The 26,404-nt window shown below is 43.3% G+C and overlaps 1 protein-coding gene and 1 long non-coding RNA gene across 2 annotated transcripts in view; one reads left to right on the forward strand and one right to left on the reverse strand.

Annotated features, from left to right (window-relative positions):
- LOC142657153 (immunoglobulin lambda-1 light chain-like) overlaps nt 1–26,404 on the forward strand; it is a 542,745-nt gene that overhangs the window by 75,192 nt on the left and 441,149 nt on the right. The gene's annotated exons all lie outside the window — the stretch shown is intronic.
- LOC142743444 (uncharacterized) lies at nt 14,393–16,225 on the reverse strand. Its single transcript, XR_012881564.1, has 3 exons — nt 16,156–16,225; nt 15,270–15,377; nt 14,393–14,479 (listed from the first exon to the last, which is right to left on the reverse strand). It is a non-coding gene; the product is annotated as an uncharacterized LOC142743444 (long non-coding RNA).

Genomic DNA, 26,404 nt, shown 5'->3' on the forward strand with positions numbered 1-26,404 from the left:
AGGTTTGAACATTCAACCCCCTCCTTTCACCTGGCACTAGCCAGGATAAAGGAGGGGGATTAATTGAGCACACTAGAGCGAGTGTGTCTTCTCCAATTGAACAGCATAAAGCAATGAGGTTGCTTTACCACATGCCAATGCTGCAATTTTGGGAATTGCTCCCTCTAGTGACCAGCACATGGAAATGTTATAAATTAGAATCTAAGTTATAATATTTCCTGACTTGTGAAAAAATTAAAAAAATTAGAACAATGTGTAATCATGTATATACTGACAGTTTAACTAAAAAAAAAAAAAATTCTAGCGACACATTCCCTTTAAGCCCCGCCTTAGTAATGGAGGTGGTCAATCAGCCAGCGGCCATTACTAAAGCGGTAATAATAACGTTTAAAAAAATACAAGCACATAGAAAAAATATTTTATTGAAATAAAAAAACACAACCCCCATTAACCATTTTATTGAGAATAAATAACACTGTCATTGAAGTAGTCCTCGAATCTGAAGTAGTCCAACAACCGAACTTGTAAAGAAACACAAACACAAAAAATAATTAGTAACACATAAAAAAGCAAAACAATTATTATTCTTACCTTTCCTGGGACCAACGCTGGAGCTGCAATGTCAGCGAGCTGAGTCCTATATCTAATCCTATCATGTGTGATACTCTCTGCTCAGCCACTGTATCTAATCCAATCATGTGTTATACTCTACTGCTGAGCCACTGTATCTAATCCTATAATGTGTGATACTGTCTGCTGAGCTACTGTATCTAATCCTATCATGTGTGATACTGTCTGCGGAGCTGTGTATCTAATGCTATCATGTGTGATACTGTCTGCGGAGCTGTGTATCTAATCCTATCATGTGTGATACTGTCTGCTGAGCCACTGTATCTAATCCCATCATGTGCGATACTGTCTGCTGGGCCTTAAATCTAATCCTATCATTTGTAATACTGTCTGCTGAGCTGTGTATCTAATCACATCATGTGTGATACTGTCTGCTGGTCCCTATCTGTAATCCTATCATGTGTAATACTGACTGCTGATCCACTGTATCTAATCCTATCATGTGTGATACTGTCTGCTGAGCTGTGTATCTAATCTCATCATGTTTGAAACTGTCTGCTGGGCCACTGTATCTAATCCCATCATGTGTGATACTGTCTGCTGAGCCAATGTATCTAATCCTACCCATAATTGATAGGGTCGTAGTGCAATAGATATGCTGTCTCCTACACACACACACACACACACACACACACACTTTTTGTATGTATTGGGGCTATTTCCCCTGACATTTTAAGTCCCTAGTGACGCCCCTGGCTGCTAGTGCTGCATTGTTGGATCACTTAGGAGACCCAGGGATGCAACTGAAAGCTGCGGGGGGGGGGGGGGGGGGCTATAAGAACTTTTGCATCGGGGCCCATGAGCCTTTAGCTACGCCCCTGATGCTATTACATTATGCTGGAGAGCATGTCTATGATGTTTTCACAACCCTGTCTGGTACAGGAGAGGACAGTGACTATGAGCTGTGCACAGTCAGCAGCCCTCGGTAAACACTTCTCTCCACATAAAAATGCAGCATTTGTGAGATTTTTAAGTTTAGACAAGCAAAACAGTCACAGAAAGCATTAATGAATATCATGTATGTGAGAGTGATTAGTATCGGTTGACATACCCATTACAAATTTCAGTCTAATATATTTTGGCCCATGATTGCGTTAACAATGTACGATTAAGACATCTTGCTACCTACTGTGAAATTGCAGATATTGACAAAGAACTTCAAATGCAAATGATACAAGGATGCACGTCAAGCCCTAGGAGACCCCACCATGACTTTAGAAAAATTACTGGAGACTGCACGCATTAATGATGCAGCAGAGAGTCAGGCTAAGCTGATAGAGAATAGCGACTGTGTGCCAGAGCAGCATTTTCTGTAGCAAAGGTCACACAGAAACCACATGTGCCTCACACACAGGCTGCAACCTGCTATAACTGTGGAGGTTCTTACCCTCACCAGCAAAACTGCCCAGCAAAGGGATTAACCTGCTATAAATGTGGAAAATGTCATCACTAAGCATCTAATTTACAATCTTCCCAACCTGCTAAACAGCCCCCGCCTCAGATACTACATGCAGTGCAGTAAGTGCTACCTCATGAGGAGTCACATGTAGGTGGGTGATGTAGTAGTGGACGGTAGATACGACACCGATGTTGGGTTAACTTTTTTTATTTCACTGTAGACCACCAAAATTGTATCTCTGTCTTGGGATGAAACATCGGCTTCAGTTAACACAGGCCCTCATAAATGGGTGCCGGTACCCGGCCGTGAGGTAGCCACCCGCGGAAAATTGGGACGTGCACGTGCGCGGCGGAACGTCTGTTGCGTCTCCCCGGGTGGGAAAGTCTCTGATGCCTGACTACAGGATTTGGGCTACTTTGTCCTCGCCCAGGGGAGAAATAAGTCCAGTACCTGTGCTCCTCAGCGTTGTCTCCCTCGTTCTTGGGCTGCTTCCAAGTCTGGCTCCTGGACCTCGGCACGGGTTGGCCTCTGCACGGCTGGACCTCTGGACGCCGCACTGCTGGACCTCTGCCCGGCTGGACCTCTGGGCTCCGCGCTGCTGGACCTCCGTCCGGCTGAACCTCTGCACGGCTGAACCTCTGCAGGGCTGAACCTCTGGACACCGCACGGCTGGACCTCTGCACGGCTGTACCTCTGGATACCGCCCTGCTGGACCTCTGCACGGCTGGACCTCTGGATACCGCACTGCTGGACCTCTGTCCGGCTGAACCTCTGCACGGCTGGACCTCTGGGCACTGCACGGCTGGACCTCTGCACGGCTGGACCTCTGGACACCGCCCCGGCTGGACCTCTGCACGACTGGACCTCTGCACGGCTGGACCTCTGCACGGCTGGACCTCTGCACGGCCGGACCTCTGGACACTGCACTGCTGGGCGGCTACCGCGGGTGGCTGCTGGGCGGTTAATGCTCGTGGCTGCGGGGTTGGGGGCTGGGTACTCACTGCGGCCTCTTTACTGGACAAACTCGTCCTGCCCGAGTCTCCTCCTTCCGCTGTGTCTCTCCGCCGCCGCTTCTCTCTTTGGCCGCTTCTCTCTGCTGCTGCCCCACTCTTTAGCCGCTTCTCTCTTTGGCCGCTTCTCTCTGCTGCTGCCTCACTCTTTGGCCGCTTCTCTACACCGCTGCTTCTCTCGGCTGCTGACCCACTCTTTGGCCGCTTCTTTCCACCGCCGCTTCTCTCGGCTGCTGACCCACTCTTTGGCCGCTTCTCTCCACTGCCGCTTCTCTCGGCTGCTGGCCCACTCTTTGGATGCTTCTCCCCGCTGCCGCCGCTCCGCTCCCCTCTCTCCTCTCCCCCACTTCCGGTCCCTCGTCCCTCTCCCCAGCTCTCTCCTCCCGCCCTGCTGACCACTTCCGGTCTCTCGTCACTTCCATCCCGGCGCATGGGCGAGCACCTGACAGCCGCCAACACCATCCCGGTCCGCTCCAGACAGGTAAGTCCACTGTGGGATTAACCACCCTTACACACACAGCACATACTTATTCTCAGTTACTGAAGAGGGGTCTCAAAATGTGCATGCGATTACTAATCCAAAACAGGTCATCTTCATAAATGACAGTCCTGTGGAGTGCTTGTTGATACAGTGGCTTCCATCACTGTTATTAGTCAAGCAGTTTATAATAATCTTAACCCCTTCAGGACTGAGCCTATTTTGGCCTTCAGGACGATTTTTCAAATCTGACATGTTTTCCTTTATGTGGTAATAACTTTGGAATGCTTTTACCTATCCATGTGATTCTGAGATTGTTTTCTCGTGACATATTGTACTGTATGTTCAATATTCAATTCAATATTTATTTGTAAAAAACACCAAGATTTAGAGAAAATGTGCAAAATTTAGTATTTTTCTAAAATTTAAGTGTATCTGCTTATAAAACAGATATTAATACCACACAAAATAGTTACTAGTTTACATTTCCCATATGTCTACTTTATGTTTGCATAGTTTTTTTTAACTTTCTTTTATTTTTCTAGGACGTTACAAGGCTTAGAATATTTGCAGCAATTTCTCACATTTTCAAGAATATTTCAAAAGGCTATTTTTCCAGGGACCACTTCAGATCTGAAGTGGCTTTGAGGGCCTTATATATAAGAAGGTCCCCATAAATCAAACCATTTTGACAACTGCACCCCTCAAAGTATTCAAAACAGCATTCATAAAGTGTTTTAACCCTTTAGGCGTTTCACAGGAATTAAAGAAATGTAGAGGTGAAATTTACACATTTCTTTTTTTTTTTTTTTGCCAAAATTCACTTGTAATACATTTTTTCCTGTACAACAGAAGGCTTTACCCAATAAATGAAACTGAATATTTATTGCACAGATTGTGCAGTTTTAAGAGATATCCCACATGTGGCCCTAGTGTGCTAATGGACTGAAGCATCGGCCTCAGAAGAAAAGAAGCACCTAATGGCTTTTGGGAGTCCTTTTTTTTTAGAATATATTTTAGGCACCCCAGTCAGGTTTGAAGAGGTCTTGTGGTGCCAAAAATGTAAAGACAACCCAAAAGTGACCAAATTTTGGAAACTACACCCCTCAAGAAATTTATCTAGGGGTATAGTTAGCATTTTGAACCCACAGTTTTTTTGCTAAATGTATTTGAATTAGTATGTGAAGATGAAAATCTACTTTTCTGAAATTTATTTTAATTTTTACAAGGAATAAAGGAGAAAAAACACCCCAACATATGTAAAGCAATTTCTCCCGATTATAGCAATACCCCATATGTGGTAATAAACTGCTGTTTGGACCCGCAGCAGGGCTCAGAAGAGAAAGAGCACCATTTGGATTTCGGATTTCTAATTTAGCTGGAAGAGTTTTCAGTGCCGTGTCGCGTTTGCAATGCAATGGAGGGACCAAAACAGTGGAACCCCCCCCAAAAGTGACCCCATTTTGGAAACTACACCCCTCAAGAAATTTTTCTAGGGGTAAAGTTAGCATTTTGACCCCACAGTTGTTTTGTTGAATTCATTAGTCTGTAAAGGTAAAAATCTACTTTTTTCTGAAAAAACGTAGACATTTTTAATTTTTACAAGGAATAAAGGAGAAAAAGCACCCCAACATTTGTAAAACAATTTCATCCGATTACGGAAATACCCCATATATTGTAATAAACTGCTGTTTGGACCAACGCAGGGCTTAGAAGGGAAGGAGCTCTACTTGGCTTTTGGAGCTCAAATTTTGCTGAAATGGTTTTCGGGTGCCATGTCGCATTTCTAAAACCCCTGAGAGGCCAAAACAGTGGAAACTACACAAAAGTGACCGCATTTGGGAAACTATACCACTTAAGGGATCTATCTAGGGGTATAGTGAGCATTTAGACCCCAAAGGTCTTTTACAGAATTTATTAGTATTAGGCCGTGAAAATGAATATCAACATTATTTCCACTAAAATGTTGAATGTTTTCAATTTCACAAAACATAAAGAAGGAAAAAGCACCCCAAGACTTGTAAAGCAATTTCTCCCGGGTATGGCTATACCCCACATGTGGTCAGAAATGTTTTTTTCATTAGAAATTAATTAACCCTTTCCGGACTTATCCATTTTTTGCTGTTTCTTTTTAGTTTTTCCCTCCCTGCTTTCCAAGAGCCATAACTTTTTTATTTTTCCATCAATAGAGGGTGTGAGGGCTTATTTTCTGCGGGACGAGCTGTAGATTTTATTGGTATTCTTTGGTACATACAATTTTTATAGCACTTTTTATTACATTTTGTGTTAGAGCCAAGGTGACAAAAAAATAGCGATTGTGCCGTTTTAAATTCTTTATTTTTCACAGCTTTCACTGTGTGAGTTAAATAATGGTATATTGGAATAGTTTGGACTTTTACAGACACAGCGATACGAATTTTGTGTATTTTTTTTATTTTTTACATTACTTTAGAGAAATAATGGGAAAAGTTTTTTTTTTTTACTTTAAATATTTATTACATTTTTTTCACTAATAATAACTATTTACTTTTGCACATTTTATTAGTCTAGGGGGACTTAGGGGACTTGATCCAGCAATCAGTAGTGGTGCAGTATATTGTCATTTTGACAGGCTCCTGTAACAGCGTGATCGCTGTTCCTGTCCGTTAGTCCTGGGTGTCAGCTTTAATACCCGTTCATCACCCCCCACACCACGACATGTTAATGTGCAGTGGATGGTGCAGAGTGAAAATTCTAATTTTACACTGATATGCCATTTTAGTGCACTATATGTTATACCCAGTTTGTTCCACAGAAGACAAATACCTCATAAAATTTTAACCGGGTTCTCCCGGGTATGGCGATGCCATATCTGTGGACGTAAACTGCTGTTTGGGCACGCTGTAGGGCGCAGAAGGAAGGGAGTGGCATTTGGCTTTTGGAGCGCAGATTTAGCTTGGTAGTAGTTCTGTTTGAAATTTTGCTGGTATTTCAGTTTATAATGTGGGGGCATATGTAATCTGTGCTGAGTACATCAGGGCATAATAAAAGGGTATAATAATGGGTTAAATAAATAATCTGCGGATATGTGGCCAGTGTCGCACTGATAAATGGTGCCCAATCTTATCCACTTTTTGACACTCTGCACTGTCACGGACACAGGGTATGTGGACCCACTAGGCCGCTCCGCCGTAGCGGGTAGGCAGCTGACCAGGTCACAGTCTATACGGAAGTCAATGGCAGACAGTAATGCTTGGGTACCTGAAATAGTCCGGGCGGTGGCTGTGGCTCCGGCACGGATGGAGGCTGGTGCAGCAGGTGGCGCCAGACGTGGCGGGCAGTATCTGATGAAGCAGAAGACACTTGACGTGGCAGAAGACACTTGACGTGGCAGACGACACTGGACGTGGCAGAAGACACTTGACGTGGCAGACGACATTGGACGTGGCAGACGACACTGGACGTGGCAGAAGACACTATTCCAACGCTGGTAGGCACAGGAACTGGAACAATACGGATTACAGGAACGGTAACAGGGGACGGGTAACAGCTGGAACGGGAGACACTAAGGGACCATTGCGAGACAGACTGGGAAAGACTAACAACGCTCAGGCATCGAACTAGGGGGCTGGACCCCTCTTATAGCCCAGGGTACTCACGGGTCAAAGGTCGTTCAAGATGTCCTGCGGCCTCCGGCGGAGGTGAGTGGATGCAAGCGCTGGCGTCTCCTGAGGAGGAGGCTGGGGCCGGCGCTTGCCGACTCATGGCTGCGGCTGTCAGCGGGACGCTGGAGCTGACAGCCCGCAGCCACGGACATTACAGTATCCCCCCTCTTACGCCCCCTCTTCTTGGGACCGGAGCGAGAGAGAAACTTCTTTAGAAGAGTAGGGGCATTGAGGTTCTCCTCTGGCTCCCAGGACCTCTCTTCGGGACCAAACCCCCTCCAGTCCACCAAATAAAAGGTCTTTCCTCTCACTCTCTTGGTGTCCAAGATCTCCTTGACCTCAAAGATGTCCGAGGAGCCGCTGGGAGCAACCGCAGGGCTGGGAGTCTTGGAATAGCGGTTTAGGATCACAGGCTTCAGGAGGGAGACGTGGAAGGAGTTGGGAATCCTGAGGGTAGGAGGCAGCCGAAGCTTGTAGGCGACAGGGTTGATCTGCTGCAGGACCTCGAATGGTCCAAGGAACCTGGGAGCGAACTTGTATGAGGGCACCTTCAAGCGAATGTTCCGAGAAGACAGCCAGACTTTAGTCCCCGGAAGATACTGAGGCGGCTCTCTTCTCTTAGTATCTGCCTTTCGCTTCATGCGATCTACTGCCAGCAAAACAGAGGACCGGGTCTGTTGCCAGATTTGCAGGAAGTCCCCATATGCAGATTCAGCAGCGGGAACCTGAGATGAAGACGACACAGGAAGAGGGACTCTGGGATGTTGACTGTACACGATGTGAAACGGAGTGGAGGTAATGGACTCACTTGTGTGGTTGTTATATGAAAACTCGGCCCAAGGAAGAAGCTGTACCCAGTTATTGTGCTGAGAAGAGATGAAGTGGCGGAGATAATTTTCCATGATCTGGTTGATCCTCTCAACTTGCCCATTGGATTGGGGGTGATAGGCAGAGGAAAAGTCCAAACTCACATCCAGGAGTTTACAGAGTGCTCTCCAGTAAACTGAACCCCCCGGTTGGACACAATGTGAAGAGGCAAGCCATGCAAGCGAAAGATGTGCTGAATGAAGAGACTCGCCAGTCGGGGAGCAGAAGGTAGGCCGGTTAGCGGGATAAAATCTGCCATCTTAGAGAACCGGTCCACCACCACCCAGATGGTGTTGCATCCTGCTGAGAGAGGAAGGTCTGTGATGAAGTCCATTGCGATGTGCTGCCAGGGGGCACTGGGTACAGGCAGAGGTTGAAGTAGGCCGGCAGGCTTGGAGTGAGTCACTTTATTAGAGGCACACACCGTGCAAGCAGAGACAAAGTCCAGAACATCCTTAGGTAGCGTGGGCCACCAAAAGTGACGAGCAATCAGATCTTGGGTTTTACGGACACCAGCGTGCCCAGCTAGTTTAGAACTGTGTCCCCAGCGGAGAATTCTTTTTCTGTCTGCCAACCGAACAAAAGTTCTCCCCGGAGGGATATTTCTAAGCTGCAGAGGATTGGCGGTGACAACGCAGGATGGGTCTATGATCGTCTGAAGGGACTCCACCGTGTCTTCCGTCTCAAATGATCTGGACAGGGCATCGGCCCTCACATTCTTGTCAGCGGGACGGTAGTGGAGCAGAAATTGGAAACGGGTGAAGAACAGTGACCACCTGGCTTGACGAGGATTCAGTCTTTGAGCGGACTGAAGGTAGGTGAGGTTCTTGGGGTCGGTGAAGATCAGGATGGGGTGAGCTCTGCCTCCTCCAGGGCCAATTTGATAGCCAGTAGCTCCCGATCTCCAATGGAGTAATTGTGCTCAGCAGAAGAAAACAGTCTTGAGTAGTAGCCACATACAACTGCCTTTCCTTTGTAGCTCCTCTGGAACAGAAGTGTGCCTGCACCAACAGAGGAAGCGTCCACCTCTAGTGAGAACTGCCGAGATACGTCAGGGTCATGAAGGATTGAAGCAGAAGTGAAGGCTTTCTTGAGGCTAATGAATGCGGACTTTGCCTCTGGAGTCCACACCTTGGCGTTCACACCCTTTTTGGTAAGGGTAGAGATGGGAGCCGTCAGAGAAGAAAAGTTCAGAATAAACTGCCGGTAGAAATTGGCGAAACCCAGGAACCGCTGTATGGCCCTTAGGCCTTGAGGACGTGGCCATTCCAGGACAGACTTTAGTTTCTCAGGGTCCATCTTAAGGCCTTGATCCGAGATGACATAGCCCAGGAAGGGTAAAGACCTCTTTTCAAAAGTGCATTTTTCTAACTTGGCATACAAGCGATTCTCTCTTAGTCACAGGAGAACTTGACGAACATGCCTCCGATGGGTCATCAGATCTGGGGAGAAAATTAGAATATCATTGAGATAAACTACAACACACATATAGAGGAGATCTCGGAAGATATCATCAACGAACTCCTGAAATACTGCGGGAGCGTTACACAGTCCGAAGGGCATCACTAGGTATTCGTAGTGCCCATCGCGGGTGTTAAATGGCGTCTTCCATTCGTCACCCCGGCGAATCCGGATTAGATTATAGGCCCCCCGCAGATCTAGCTTGGAAATTTTTTTGGCTCCTCGTATGCGATCAAACAGCTCGGAAATAAGTGGCAACGGGTATTTGTTCTTGACCGTGATCTGATTGAGATCAAGGTAGTCAATGCAGGGTCGGAGAGATCCATCTCTCTTTTTAACGAAGAAGAAGCCTGCCCCGGCCGTGGAGGAAGATTTTCAAATAAAACCCCTCTCCAAGTTCTCCTTGATATAGGCTGACATCGATAAAGTCTCTGGCAAGGAGAGAGGATATACTCGTCCACGGGGAAGAGAAGCATTGGGTACCAGTTCAATGGGACAGTCATAATTCTCAGCCTCTCTTTTGCAAAAGACATCCGCAAAACTGGCATACTGAGATGGTAGGCCGGAAAGTGACTGAGGCAGCGGGGGCACAACAGGACGGACTTGTGACAGGCAATGGCTATGGCATCTGGAACCCCATTGAAGAACCTCTCCAGAATTCCAGTCAAGTGTCGGGGCGTGTAGACGGAGCCATGGCAGACCCAGCAGGATAGGGCTGATAGCCTTGGGTAGTACCAGGAAGGTGATCTGTTCCGAGTGAAGAGCTCCGACCCGTAGTGTCAACGGCTCAGTGATGAGCATGATCAGATCAGGCAATGGTAGACCATTCACAGAGGCAACTGCTAGGGGTCTCTCCAGACGGACTGTGGGTAGTCGAAACCGATCCACTAGATCCTGGTGGCCGCTCCAGAGTCAAGATAGGCGGAGGAAGGATTTAATGTCTGTCCGGTGACGATGGCCACAGGTATCGATAATCTGGAAGAGGTTTTAACGTTTGGAGACGTTCCACCTAGAGTTACCTCTCCAACCAACCCTAGGTACTGGAGTTTCCCGGTTTCTGTGGGCATTGGCGCACAAAATGACCCTTGAGGCCACAATACATACAAAGTCCAGAGGAGCGTCTGTGCTGCTTCTCCTGTTCAGATAACCGGACTCTGTCTACCTGCAAGGGTTCCTCAGGTAGCGCACTAGGAGTGGACAATAGTGGTCTCTGGACAGAGGATGCTGGTCTGTGGGCCCGGCTCTCCTGACGAACCTCTTGAGAGCGCTCCCGGATTCTCATATCAACCCGGGTGGCTAACAGGATGAGGGCATCCAAGGTAGAAGGAAGGTCGTGGGCTGCCAGTTCGTCCTTGATGTGAGAGGACAGTCCCTGCCAGAAGGTCGCCACCAGTGCCTCATTGTTCCATGCCAGCTCGGCTGCTAGGGTACGGAAGGAGATAGCATACTCCCCTACTGTGGAGCCCTCTTGCTTGAGGGTCAACAGAGTAGCTGCGGCAGAGGATGTTCGACCCGGCTCCTCGAACACGGCACGAAAGGACTGCAGGAACAAGGCTAGGTCCGTGGATACAGGTCCTTGTTGCTCCAAGATTGCGTTCGCCAATGCGAGGGCCTTGCCAGCGAGGAGGGAGATAATAAACGCCACTTTGGCCTCCTCGGAGGGGAAGAGATGAGGCCGTAGCCTAAAATGCACCGTGCATTGATTGAGAAACCCTCTACATGCTCTGGGGTCACAGTCGTAGCATGGAGGAAGGGGCAGAGGAACTGAGGATCCGGAACAAACAGGGGGAGCAACAGGCAGTGGCACAGCAACAGCTTCCGGAGGAGGAACCGGAGGTGGAACAGCGAGTAGATCCAGGCGGACCAGGATAGAATTCTCCGCCTCAAGGAGTTGATCCTGACGTGTGCGTAGGTCATGCATCTCTGTCTGAATCTTCTGTACTGGGGTCTTGGGCTGGCCAGCGGGTTCCATGGCCTGAGCGTACTGTCACGGACACAGGGTATGTGGACCCACTAGGCCGCTCCGCCGTAGCGAGGAGGCAGCTGACCAGGTCACAGTCTATAATGAAGTGAATGGCAGACAGTAATGCTTGGGTACCTGAAATAGTCCGGGCGGTGGCTGTGGCTCCGGCACAGATGGAGGCTGGTGCGGCAGGTGGCGCCAGACGTGGCGGGCAGTATCCGATGAAGCAGAAGACACTTGACGTGGCAGAAGACACTTGACGTCGCATATGACACTGGACGTGGCAGAAGACACTTGACGTGGCAGACGACACTGGACGTGGCAGAAGACACTATTCCAACGCTGGTAGGCACAGGAACTGGAACAATACGGAATACAGTACTAAACCTATATGGAGAGCACCAAAGGAGCAGCGCCAGCCAGGCCCAAATCCCAAAAATAAATCGTTAATAAGATAAATATCTTTTATATACATGTAGGATAATTAGAGGGACAACAAGAGGGGGGGCGGCACTTACAAGCCCTGAGTGAACATGATGGTATCGGTGGAGATACCCACTAAATGAATTGTAAACCTAGAAACGGAGTCCGACACACCAAGGTTATTGAAATATAACAAATTTTATTAAACACATAACAAAGAAGAACATTAAAAAGTTTAAAGATGATAGCCACAGTATGGAAAGGATGGCAGACAGTAATATATACGATGTTAAAGTTGAATGCATTAAATAACAAAGTGACAAAAGGAAACAATGACAATTCCCACTTCATACATGATTGAATGGATGAATAAATAAATAAATACATATATGTGAATGTAGTTATAGTGCACAAAGTCCCGCAACTGGTATAATGGGTGAAGACCACACCAACCGGTGTATGTTAGTCACAACCAGATGCAGGAGTTAAAGTGCAACAACAATCCACTCACATACATATAGATATCACTGGATATATGCATGGAGGTAACAGCAAAAGCAATCAATTGAGAGCTCAAAAAATGAAGTAGGACGTCTTACCCATGGCACACACAGCACTGTCTGGCATCAACCCCGACGCGCGTTTCGGCCCTCGAGCCTTCGTCTGGGGGTGGTGTCAGAAGGTGAAGAGACATCCTTTTAAACAGTCAGGGGCAAATCAGAGCATCAGGGGGCAGCTGAAGCTGCTGAGAATCACTGTACAATGTATTGTAATCCATCAGTCCGGTGTGTCAGCCGCCGGGACCGGAAGCGAGGCGAGAGTCACGTGTCCCGCAGCCCAGTCCGGCCAGGGACACAGGCAGCCGAACAAAAGTTCCGGCATGTCAGCCTCCCAAGCACGGACCCAGACCCCGGGAGACGGGAGCCACGCCCCCATGCTGATCCGGCCGAGGCAGCAAAGACACGGACTGACAAGCCGCGCATGCGCACTAGGCAGAAGATGGAACACCGTGGATTATGAAAAAAAGAAAAACAAGAAAAACGTATGTATATATATATTGAATTGAGTTATACTCATGTGCAGATTACACAAGAACCAGAATAAATGTTTAAATGATTTTAAGTTATGTATAGCGTTTTAAAATAATAAAATAAAGGAATGAAAGAGTGACAAAAAAATGATGATAAAATAAATGTACATATTAAATTAGTCACAATTAGTTCTTGTTTAGCTGTCCCTACTACTTTCCCTACAGCAATTACATAATATAATATATATGATATGAGTTACATGTATGCACATGTGTCCATATCAAAAAAAGGGGTTTACATATATTTGCAGATCAAACATAGACAAATGCAATCAAAATAAATTCACATGATTGTACTACTGCAGTTTGGTTTGAATAAAAAAGTGTTAATACAAATTATGATAAGAAGGCATATGAACCATAACCGAACATATACATAAGAACACATATCTATATACACATGTTCACATATACATACACATACACAAGTCAAAGAGTATATATAAAAATAAATATAAAGTCATAGTTAAGTACCATTACAACTGTAACAACATTTATGTATATTAAAGGTACACATGATACAATATATACACACATATGTTCCCCTACACTCACATATACAAAAGTACCAGAATTCATACATTACATATGCATTCAATATACACAGACATTGCAAGTATACATAAATGTATAACAATCTATATGCAAATTTTAATAACAGGAGATACCCGTACTAAAAAGTTATAGCAGTGATTAAGATATAATAGTGACAATAATATTGTGATGATAAAAAGCGGGGTGTATACGATATTAAAAAAACATCAAATATATATAGTGTGTATATATATTTATGAACTATACATTAATCTACATCTGATGATCATACAATCACCCACATAAGAACGTGAAAAAGTGTATGATGCATATTGATGATGGCACTTATAAATGCGCCAATGGTCAATGTGATGTGAAAGTGCATGTTGCTAATAATAAATTACAGTGACTAAAAAGTGAACAGTAAGTACATAATTGAACTGAAACATCAAGATATGTAGGTGAGTGTAAAAATAAAAATAAATATAAATATAAATGTAAAAGTGTGCAATAGGTGTGTGTGGGTATGTGAAGAGCTGGGAAAAATAAGGTGAGGTGAATGATGAATGTGTATGTGTGTGTGTGTAGTGTGTGTGTGTGTGTTTGTGTGTGTATGTGTGTGTGTGTGTGTGTATGTGTATGTGTATTCAAGTGATGTGAGAATAACAATAAAGTGGAAAAATTGATAAGAATTTTTTCTCGTTGTATGGTATAGTAAAGTAGTGTGAGAAACACACTTGAATAATCACTGTTTTTACTGGATAGTAATGTTAATAACCAATTATGCACAATTGCGCTACATATATAACTCTAAATGTCTACATTTTAGTATTGTATTCCCATAGTTTTCTACATATCCATTGTTTTAAGCTAGTTAGGTGAATCCCCTGGGATGAACTGTTTAAAAATCAAATGAGGAAGTAGTTATGGTCTCAGAAGGTCATTACATGTTAGATCACAGCAAGTTCATAAACGATCATCTGTAACATTAAAAATAAAAATTAGAAACATAAAAGTTTAGAAACGACAGTGATTTGATCATTGCTAAACAATTAAAACTGACACCATGAGAGATCCCGACACCTCTATAAAAATGCTGCAAATCCCAGATTCTCATTCAAGCCATTTGGTTGTACTGTCTTTAATTTCCAGATCCATCTGGATTCCAATTTTGACAGTTTTTTCATTACTGACCCACCTCTCAAATCAGTCTTTACACAATCAATGCCTTTGACTTTGAGGGCTCTGGATTCACATCCATAGTATGTGAAAAAGTGCCTCGGAAGAGTTTTTAACAACTCAATGTTTTCTGGAGCAGTGCCCCTCGCTGCCTCTATGCTGTTCACGTGTTCCCTAGTTCTGATTTTGAGCTCTCTGCTGGTAAGACCAATATAAATCTTTGGGCATGGGCACCATGCGTAATAGATCACTCCTTTGGTACCACAGTTGATTGGCCAAGTGATTTTGTATGTCATCTGACCAGTCGAATCTACAAATTCATCGCTCCTAGCCACATTTGGGCAGGCTATACATCTACCGCAAAGGCGGCAGCCCCATTTAGGTTTTGGCGCTCCAAAGATTGGTTTTATGCTTTGGGGTTGGTGGTAACTGTGGACAAGGGTATCACGTAGATTCCTTGCTCTTCTCGATGCTACCGCAGGTTTTACAGGGAGAATTTTAGATAAGGTAGTGTCAGTTTGTAATATAGACCAGTGTTTGGCCAGACATTTCCTCATCTGCCCCCATCTGTCATGATAGGTAGTAACATACCTGATTGTCGAGTCCACATTTCTCTTGGTAATGGGGTGAAGAAGTTGGGTTCGTGTAGAGCGTCTTGCCCTCTCATATGCCTTATTTATACATCTTCTGTTGTATCCCCTGTCGAGAAAACGTTGTTTCAGATTATTTGCCTGGATCTCAAAGTCATCATTAGATGAACATAGCCTTTTAATCCTCAAAAACTGACCGATGGGAATAGCACGGATCAGATGGCTCGGGTGTGAAGATGAGGCATGAAGATAAGAATTAACTGACGTATCCTTTCTATGTATATCTGTCCTGATATAACCGTCAGTGTCTCGTCTAATAAGTACGTCTAGAAAATCAATCACTGTTTCACTGGTTTTCCAAGTCAGGTGAATATTGAGGTCATTGATGTTAAGATTTGTCATGAAACCAGCAAATTCATCACTGGTGCCATGCCAGATGATGAAGATATCATCAATGAACCGGGTCCAAAGGACCACCTTGTCCATTGACGATATCCGGCCAGATAGAAACAGATCCCTCTCCCACAGCCCCAGGAACAGGTTGGCATATGAAGGTGCACAAGCCGCCCCCATTGCCGTGCCCTGGAGCTGTAGGTAGAAGGATCCGTTGAAGGTGAAAAAGTTGTGCGTGAGCACAAATTCTAAGAGGGTGAGAATGAATTGGGACATGGGTGGATTACTATCAGTCATCCCCATAAAATATGACACTGCCTGGAGACCATCCTGATGTCGGATGTTGGTATATAAGGATTCTACGTCACACGTAGCAAGCAACATATTAGGTTCTAATTGGATCCCTTCCAGTCTTTTGAGGAGGTCTGAGGAGTCTCTGAGGTATGATGGTAAGGTCTCAACCATGGGCTTCAGTGTGGCATCAATATACTTACTTATATTGTCACATAGGTTGCCTCTTCCAGATATGATGGGACGCCCTGGTGGTAATTTGGGGTCTTTATGTATTTTGGGTAGTAAGTATAAGCTTGCTACTGTGGGATCCTGTACCATGAGACATTCAGTAAGGGCCGCAGAGATGGTACCCTCATTTTGAGCTTCTTTTAATATATCATCAAGTAGACCACTGAAAGAAGAGAGAGGATTAAAGGTCAGCTTTTTGTAGCAGGTCGTGTTTCTCAGTTGCCGATACGCTTCTCGTTCGTACATGGCCCTAGGCCACATCACTATATTGCCCCCCTTATCTGCGGGTTTAATTACAGTATCCTCGAGATTTTTCAATCTCTTTAGACTCATCCGTTCAGCGCAGGTTAAATTGTCGCACTTAATACCCGTGGATATTCTCTCGAAATCCCGGGCCACCAATTTCACAAATAAGTCGATTGGTGGACATATCGAAAATGGAGGAAATTTAGAGGATCGTTTCCTTATAGTTTGAGGGATCGTACCTGTCTCAGGGTTTTGTTGTTCTTCAAGTAGCTGTTGCAAAGACTGTAAAGCCTCTCTTTCTTCCAATGTGTCAAAGATCTCATCTTCCTTCCGATGAAACCATCTTTTGAAGATCAATCCTCTGCTTTATCTCCCGATGGGAGGACACCTGCAGGATGTCATCCCAAACATTTATGGAACTGTTGATTGGTCTGGACAAGCAGACACTTGAGATGCTTAACCCCTTAAGGACGCAGCCTAGTTTTGGCCTTAAGGCTCAGAGCCCATTTTTCAAATCTGACATATTTCACTTTATGTGGTAATAACGTCGGAATGCTTAAACCTACCCAAGCGATTCTGAGATTGTTTTCTCGTGACACATTGGGCTTCATGTTCGTGGTAAAATTTGGTTGATATATTCAGAGTTTATTGGTGAAAAATTGCAAAATTTAGAGAAAATTTTGAAAAAATTGCATTTTTCAGAATTCAAATGCATCTGCTTGTAAAACAGACTGTTATACCACCCAAAATAGTTACTAGTTCACATTTCCCATATGTCTACTTTAGATTGGCATCGTTTTTTGAACATTATTTTATTTTTCTTGGACGTTACAAGGCTTAGAACATAAACAGCAATTTCTCATATTTTTAAGAAAATTTCAAAAGCCTTTTTTTTAAGGTACCTCTTGAGTTCTGAAGTGGCTTTGTGGGGCCTATGTATTAGAAACCCTGATAAAACACCCCATTTTAAAAACTAGACCCCTCAAAGTATTCAAAACAGCAGTTAGAAAGTTTTTTAACCCTTCACGCATTTCACAGGAATTAAAGCAAAGTGGAGGTGAAATTTGCAAATTTCATTTTTCTTGCTGAATTTCAATTTTATTCATTTTTTTTTCTGTAACACAGAAGGTTTTACCAGAGAAATACTACTAAATATGTATTGTCCAGATTCTGCAGTTTTTAGAAATGTCCCACATGTGGCTCTAGTGCGCTCGTGGACTAAAACACAAGCCCCAGAAGCAAAGAAGCACCTAGTGCATTCTGAGGCCTCTTTTTTATTAGAATATATTTTAGGCAGCATGCCAGGTTTGAAGAGGTGTTGAGGTGTCAAAACAGTAGGAATCCCCCAATAGTGACCCCATTTTGGAAACTACACCCCTCAAGGAATTCATTTATGGTTTTTGTTACCATTTTGACCGCACAGTTTTTTCACAGCACGTATTTGAATTGGGCTCTGAAATGAAAAAAATGTCATTTTTTCCAATAAAATGTCATTTGTGATCAAAATTTCTTATTTTCACAGGGAACAAAATACCCCATTTTGTTGCCCAATTTGTCCTTAGTGTGGCAATACCCCATTTGTGGTGATAAACTGCCGTTTGGGCCCATGGGAGGGCTCAGAAGGAAAGGAGTGCTATATGTTTGTTGGAGTCCAGATTTTGTTGGATTGGTTTTCGGGTGCCATGTCGCATTTGCAGAGCCTCAGAGGTATCAAAGCAATGGAAACCCACCAAAAGTGACCCCATTTTGGAAACTACACCCCTCAAGGAATTCATTTATGGTTGTTGTTAGCATTTTGACCACACAGTTTTTTCACAGCACCTATTTCAATTGGGCTGTGACATTAAAAAAATGAATTTTTTTCCAATAAGATGGAATTTTTTACCAAAATTTCTTATTTTCACAGGGAACAAAATACTCAATTTTGTTGCCCAATTTCTCCTGAGTGCATCAATACCCCATGTGTGGCAATAAACTGCCATTTGGGCCCATGGGAGGCCTCAGAAGGGAAGGAGCGCTGTGTGTTCTTTGGAGTACAGATTTTGCTGGTTTGGTTTTCGGGTGCCATGTCGCATTTGCAGAGCCCCAGAGGTATCAAAGCAATGGAAACCCACCAGAAGTGACCACATTTTGGAAACTACACCCCTCAAGGAATTCATTTATGGGTAATGTGACCATTTAGACTCCATAGTTTCTTCACAGAACTTATTTGAATTGGGCTGGGAATTAAAAAAAAATATATTTTTTCCAATAATATGTAATTTTAGCTCAAAAATTCTTATTTTGACAAGAAATAAAATACTCCATTTTGTTGCCCAATTTGTCCTGAGTGCGGCAGTACCCCATTTGTGGTGATAAACTGCCGTTTGGGCCCATGGGAGGGCTCAGAAGGAAAGGAGCGCTGTGTGTTCTTTGGAGTACAGATTTTGCTGGATTGGTTTTTGGGTGCCATGTCGCATTTGCAGAGCCCCAGAGGTATCAAAGCAATAAAAACCCACCACAAATGACCCCATTTTGGAAACTACACCCCTCAAGGAATTCATTTATGGGTGTTGTGACCATTTTGACCCCATAGTTGTTTCACAGAACTTATTTGAATTGGGCTGGGAATGAAAACAAAATTATTTTTTTCAAATAATATGTACTTTTGGCTGAAAATTTCTTATTTTCACAAGAAACAAAATACCCCATTCTGTTGCACAATTTGTTCTGAGTGCCGCAATACCCCATTTGTTGTGATAAACTGCCGTTTGGGCCCATGGGAGGGCTCAGAAGGAAAGGACCACCATTTGGCCTACTGGGGATTTTCTAGTGCAAAGTCATGTATGCAGAAGCCCCTGAGGCACCAGTACAGTTGAAACCCGCAAGAAGTGACCCCGTTTTAAAAACTACACCCTTAAGGCATTCATCTAGAGGTGTAGTGAGCATTTTGACCGGAGACCTACACCCCATAAACTGTAATGTGGGTTCTCCCGGGTATGGCAATACCCTACATGTGGCTGTTATCAGCTGCCTGGACACACAGCAGGGCTCAGAGGGGAAAGACGAGGGGAGATAAGCCGTGTGGAGTGCATCAGGGTAAGTAAAATTGGGGTAAATTATAAACCAAGGGATGTATGATACATTTTAAAACACTCTTTCATACAGAGCTCTGGTTATTCGGGACACGTGTCACATTGATATATTGTGTCATCCCTTATAGCAGACTTTGCACCTCTTTTGACTTTTTCCCTTCTTGCCAGTTTGGGGAACTTCTCCTGGAAAGTGTTGCCCTGGTACGATGCGTGTGGGCTCGCTTCCAGAAGTACTGGGTGCCCCCCCTTCTTGGTCCCTAAAGATTAGGTTCTTGATAATCACCTCTTGAAATTCCAGGAAAGTTCCCCTCTGGCCTGCACATCGACGTAGCACGTACGCATTGTACAATGCCATCTGTATGATGTGCCCGGCCAGCTTCTTATACCACACCGCATGGCGCTGTAGGGCTTCAGGGCTTGATCTTGCAAGTCAATCCCTCCCATGTACCTATTGTAGTCCAGGATGCAGTCTGGTTTGGGGGTGGCCTTTCCTTCATATATCCTAAACCTGTAGGTATACCCTGATGCACTCTCGCACAGCTTATACATCTTCACGCCATACCTTGCCCTCTTACCCGGCAGGTACTCGCGGAATTGAACCCTCCCTTTAAAATGTACCAGGGACTCATCAATAGAAATACACTTCTCGGGGGTGTATGCTTGGGAAAACCGGACACTGGAACGGTCTAATAGGGGTCTCCGTTTATACAAACGGTCAAAACTGGGGTCATCTCGGGGTGGGCACGGCTCATTATCAGTATAATGTAAGAAGCAAAGTATTGCCTCATTTATTTATTTTTTTAGGTTCCAGTTCAGTTCTGAAGTTGCTTTGAGGGGCGCATATATTAGAAACCCCTATCAAACACCCCATTTTAGAAACTAGACCCCTCAAAGTATTCACAACAGCATTTAGAAAGTTTATGAACCCTTTAGGTGTTTCACAAAAATTTAGAGCAAAGTAGAGGTGAAATGTACATTTTTTTTTTGTCAGAAAATCCTCTTTATACCATTTTTTTTATAACACAAAAGGATTTATCAGAGAAACGCAACTTAATACGTATTGCCCAGATTCTGCAGTTTTGAGAAATATCCCACATGTGGCCCTAGTGCGGTAATGGACTGAAGCACCGGCCTCCGAAGCAAAGGCGCACCTAGTGGATTTTGAAGCCTCTTTTTTATTAGGCACCATGTCCGGTTTGAAGAGGTCTTATGGTGCCAAAACATTGGGAACCCCCCAAAAGTGACCCCAATTTGGAAACTAGACCCCTTGAGAAATCCATTGTAGTTTTCATGGGGTGCATGCGACTTTTTGATCAGTTTTTATTCTATTTTTAGGTGGCGTGGTGACTAAAAAACAGCAATTGTACTATTGTTTTTTTTTCTTTTTTTTTTACAGCGTTCACCGTGCGCTAGAAATGACATATTCACTTTATTCTGCGGGGCGATACGATTACGGCGATACCAGATGTTTATATTTTTTTTTATGTCTTATGGCGTTTGCACAATAAAATACGTTTTGTAAACAATCATTCACTTTTTGTGTTACCTTATTCTAAGAGCCATAACGTTTTTATTTTTCAATCAATAAAGCCGTGTGAGGACTTATTTTTTGCGTAACGAACTGTAGTTTCGATCAGTACTATTTTTAGGTACATGCGACTTTTTGATCTCTTTTTATTCCATTTTTTGGGAGGTGAAGTGACGAAAGAATTGTGATTGTGGTTCGGTTTATTATTATTTTATTTTACGGCGTTCACCGTGCGGGATAAATAATGAAATAATTTTGTAGTTCAGGCCGTTACGGACGCGGCGATACCAATTATGTATAGTTTATTTGTTTGTTTATATATTTTTATTAATAATAAAGGACTGATAAGGGAAAAGGGGGGATTTTTACTTTTATTACTTTTAAATCTTTTATTTTCTTATTTTTACACATCTTTTTTTAACTTTTTTTTAACTTTATTACTTTGTCCCACTAGGAGACATGAGGGCAGGAGGCTGTGATCGCTATTCTAATACACTGCACTACATGCGTAGTGCAGTGTATTAGAACTGTCAGCTACTCACTGACAGCAAGCATAGTGGGTCCTGACGTTGTCAGGACCCACTAGGCTTCCGTCTATGGCATAGCCGGACGCCATTGTTTGGTGTCCGGTTGCCATAGTCACCATCGCCGGCCGCTATCGCGTAGCAGGCCGGCGATGGCAGCTTAACCCCTAAAAAGCTGCGATCTCTATAGAACGCGGCTTTTAAGGGGTTAATCAGCGGGGACACAGCGATCGGTCCCCGCTGTAGGAGCTGTGACAGCTGCTGAACAAGACAGCAGCTGTCACAGCTCCTGTATGTGTCGGGAGGACGGCCAAAACGGCCGTTACTCCCGAGACGTACTATTACGGCATGGAGCGCGAACGATACAGCTGCCATGACGTAATAGTACGTCAAGGAGCGGGAAGGGGTTAACGTTGAGATCGAAAAAATACAAACTGAACTCAAGACTAAGCTGAATGATGAGGAGTGGACCAACACATTCCAACAACTTGATCTGGAGATGGATAAGTGGGAGAAAAACATCCAAGATATTAAAAGTCGGAAATTTCAACGAGATCTGAACGACAAGTTGACAAACCGTATGTATAGGTGGCAATATTCCAAACAATTCAGTGTGGATGGCAGAAGATCTCCCTCTGTGTCATCAGCGAGCTCCATGTCAGAACCGGAAGACAATGCGCAGAGAGGCAAGACACGGAGTGGAATAGACTACAGGAGACCAAACATGTTTAGACAAAAGAATCGACAGAGAGGCAGGGGTGGCGAACAACGGATGCATAATTATGATCCAGCCAATAGACAAAGGGGAGAAAGCTGGCGCAACCAAATGGCCACTCAACTGCCTGAGAACTCGAGAATGCAGGTAATTAATTTATCCACCCATCACTTGTCCCCTACAGATATTGGGGTTTTGTCCAAGGGACTGACCTTTGCACCTTCTTCCCATTTTGACACCTTTACAGCGGTAAAGGACTTACATCTATTTGCCAGAGGATTGATCTTCAAAAGATGGTTTCATCGGAAGGAAGATGAGATCTTTGACACATTGGAAGAAAGAGAGGCTTTACAGTCTTTGCAACAGCTACTTGAAGAACAACAAAACCCTGAGACAGGTACGATCCCTCAAACTATAAGGAAACGATCCTCTAAATTTCCTCCATTTTCAATATGTCCACCAATCGACTTATTTGTGAAATTGGTGGCCCGGGATTTCGAGAGAATATCCACGGGTATTAAGTGCGACAATTTAACCTGCGCTGAACGGATGAGTCTAAAGAGATTGAAAAATCTCGAGGATACTGTAATTAAACCCGCAGATAAGGGGGGCAATATAGTGATGTGGCCTAGGGCCATGTACGAACGAGAAGCGTATCGGCAACTGAGAAACACGACCTGCTACAAAAAGCTGACCTTTAATCCTCTCTCTTCTTTCAGTGGTCTACTTGATGATATATTAAAAGAAGCTCAAAATGAGGGTACCATCTCTGCGGCCCTTACTGAATGTCTCATGGTACAGGATCCCACAGTAGCAAGCTTATACTTACTACCCAAGATACATAAAGACCCCAAATTATCACCAGGGTGTCCCATCATATCTGGAAGAGGCAACCTATGTGACAATATAAGTAAGTATATTGATGCCACACTGAAGCCCATGGTTGAGACCTTACCATCATACCTCAGAGACTCCTCAGACCTCCTCAAAAGACTGGAAGGGATCCAATTAGAACCTAATATGTTGCTTGCTACGTGTGACGTAGAATCCTTATATACCAACATCCGACATCAGGATGGTCTCCAGGCAGTGTCATATTTTATGGGGATGACTGATAGTAATCCACCCATGTCCCAATTCATTCTCACCCTCTTAGAATTTGTGCTCACGCACAACTTTTTCACCTTCAACGGATCCTTCTACCTACAGCTCCAGGGCACGGCAATGGGGGCGGCTTGTGCACCTTCATATGCCAACCTGTTCCTGGGGCTGTGGGAGAGGGATCTGTTTCTATCTGGCCGGATATCGTCAATGGACAAGGTGGTCCTTTGGACCCGGTTCATTGATGATATCTTCATCATCTGGCATGGCACCAGTGATGAATTTGCTGGTTTCATGACAAATCTTAACATCAATGACCTCAATATTCACCTGACTTGGAAAACCAGTGAAACAGTGATTGATTTTCTAGACGTACTTATTAGACGAGACACTGACGGTTATATCAGGACAGATATACATAGAAAGGATACGTCAGTTAATTCTTATCTTCATGCCTCATCTTCACACCCGAGCCATCTGATCCGTGCTATTCCCATCGGTCAGTTTTTGAGGATTAAAAGAATATGTTCATCTAATGATGACTTTGAGATCCAGGCAAATAATCTGAAACAACGTTTTCTCGACAGGGGATACAACAGAAGATGTATAAATAAGGCATATGAGAGGGCAAGATGCTCTACACGAACCCAACTTCTTCATCCCATTACCAAGAGAAATGTGGACTTGACAATCAGGTATGTCACTACCTATCATGACAGATGGGGGCAGATGAGGAAATGTCTGGCCAAACACTGGTCTATATTACAAACTGACACTACCTTATCTAAAATTCTCCCTGTAAAACCTGCGGTAGCATCGAGAAGAGCAAGGAGTCTACGTGATACCCTTGTCCACAGTTACCACCAACCCCAAAGCATAAAACCAATCTTTGGAGCGCCAAAACCTAAATGGGGCTGCGCCCTTGCGGTAGATGTATAGCCTGCCCAAATGTGGCTAGGAGCGATGAATTTGTAGATTCGACTGGTCAGATGACATACAAAATCACTTGGCCAATCAACTGTGGTACCAAAGGAGTGATCTATTACGCATGGTGCCCATGCCCAAAGATTTATATTGGTCTTACCAGCAGAGAGCTCAAAATCAGAACTAGGGAACACGTGAACAGCATAGAGGCAGCGAGGGGCACTGCTCCAGAAAACATTGAGTTGTTAAAAACTCTTCCGAGGCACTTTTTCACATACCATGGATGTGAATCCAGAGCCCTCAAAGTCAAAGGCATTGATTGTGTAAAGACTGATTTGAGAGGTGGGTCAGTAATGAAAAAACTGTCAAAATTGGAATCCAGATGGATCTGGAAATTAAAGACAGTACAACCAAATGGCTTGAATGAGAATCTGGGATTTGCAGCATTTTTATAGAGGTGTCGGGATCTCTCATGGTGTCAGTTTTAATTGTTTAGCAATGATCAAATCACTGTCGTTTCTAAACTTTTATGTTTCTAATTTTTATTTTTAATGTTACAGATGATCGTTTATGAACTTGCTGTGATCTAACATGTAATGACCTTCTGAGACCATAACTACTTCCTCATTTGATTTTTAAACAGTTCATCCCAGGGGATTCACCTAACTAGCTTAAAACAATGGATATGTAGAAAACTATGGGAATACAATACTAAAATGTAGACATTTAGAGTTATATATGTAGCGCAATTGGGCATAATTGGTTATTAACATTACTATCCAGTAACAACAGTGATTATTCAAGTGTGTTTCTCACACTACTTTACTATACCATACAACGAGAAAAAATTCTTATCAATTTTTCCACTTTATTGTTATTCTCACATCACTTGAATACACATACACATACACACACACACACACACACACACACACACACACACACACACACACACACACACACACTACACACACACACATACACATTCATCATTCACCTCACCTTATTTTTCCCAGCTCTTCACATACCCACACACACCTATTGCACACTTTTACATTTATATTTATATTTATTTTTATTTTTACACTCACCTACATATCTTGATGTTTCAGTTCAATTATGTACTTACTGTTCACTTTTTAGTCACTGTAATTTATTATTAGCAACATGCACTTTCACATCACATTGACCATTGGCGCATTTATAAGTGCCATCATCAATATGCATCATACACTTTTTCACGTTCTTATGTGGGTGATTGTATGATCATCAGATCTAGATTAATGTATAGTTCATAAATATATATACACACTATATATATTTGATGTTTTTTTAATATCGTATACACCCCGCTTTTTATCATCACAATATTATTGTCACTATTATATCTTAATCACTGCTATAACTTTTTAGTACGGGTATCTCCTGTTATTAAAATTTGCATATAGATTGTTATACATTTATGTATACTTGCAATGTCTGTGTATATTGAATGCATATGTAATGTATGAATTCTGGTACTTTTGTATATGTGAGTGTAGGGGAACATATGTGTGTATATATTGTATCATGTGTACCTTTAATATACATAAATGTTGTTACAGTTGTAATGGTACTTAACTATGACTTTATATTTATTTTTATATATACTCTTTGACTTGTGTATGTGTATGTATATGTGAACATGTGTATATAGATATGTGTTCTTATGTATATGTTCGGTTATGGTTCATATGCCTTCTTATCATAATTTGTATTAACACTTTTTTATTCAAACCAAACTGCAGTAGTACAATCATGTGAATTTATTTTGATTGCATTTGTCTATGTTTGATCTGCAAATATATGTAAACCCCTTTTTTTGATATGGACACATGTGCATACATGTAACTCATATCATATATATTATATTATGTAATTGCTGTAGGGAAAGTAGTAGGAACAGCTAAACAAGAACTAATTGTGACTAATTTAATATGTACATTTATTTCATCATCATTTTTTTGTCACTCTTTCATTCCTTTATTTTATTATTTTAAAACGCTATACATAACTTAAAATCATTTAAACATTTATTCTGGTTCTTGTGTAATCTGCACATGAGTATAA

Source organism: Rhinoderma darwinii, chromosome 1, assembly GCF_050947455.1.
Source record: "Rhinoderma darwinii isolate aRhiDar2 chromosome 1, aRhiDar2.hap1, whole genome shotgun sequence".
Lineage (NCBI taxonomy): Eukaryota > Metazoa > Chordata > Amphibia > Anura > Rhinodermatidae > Rhinoderma > Rhinoderma darwinii.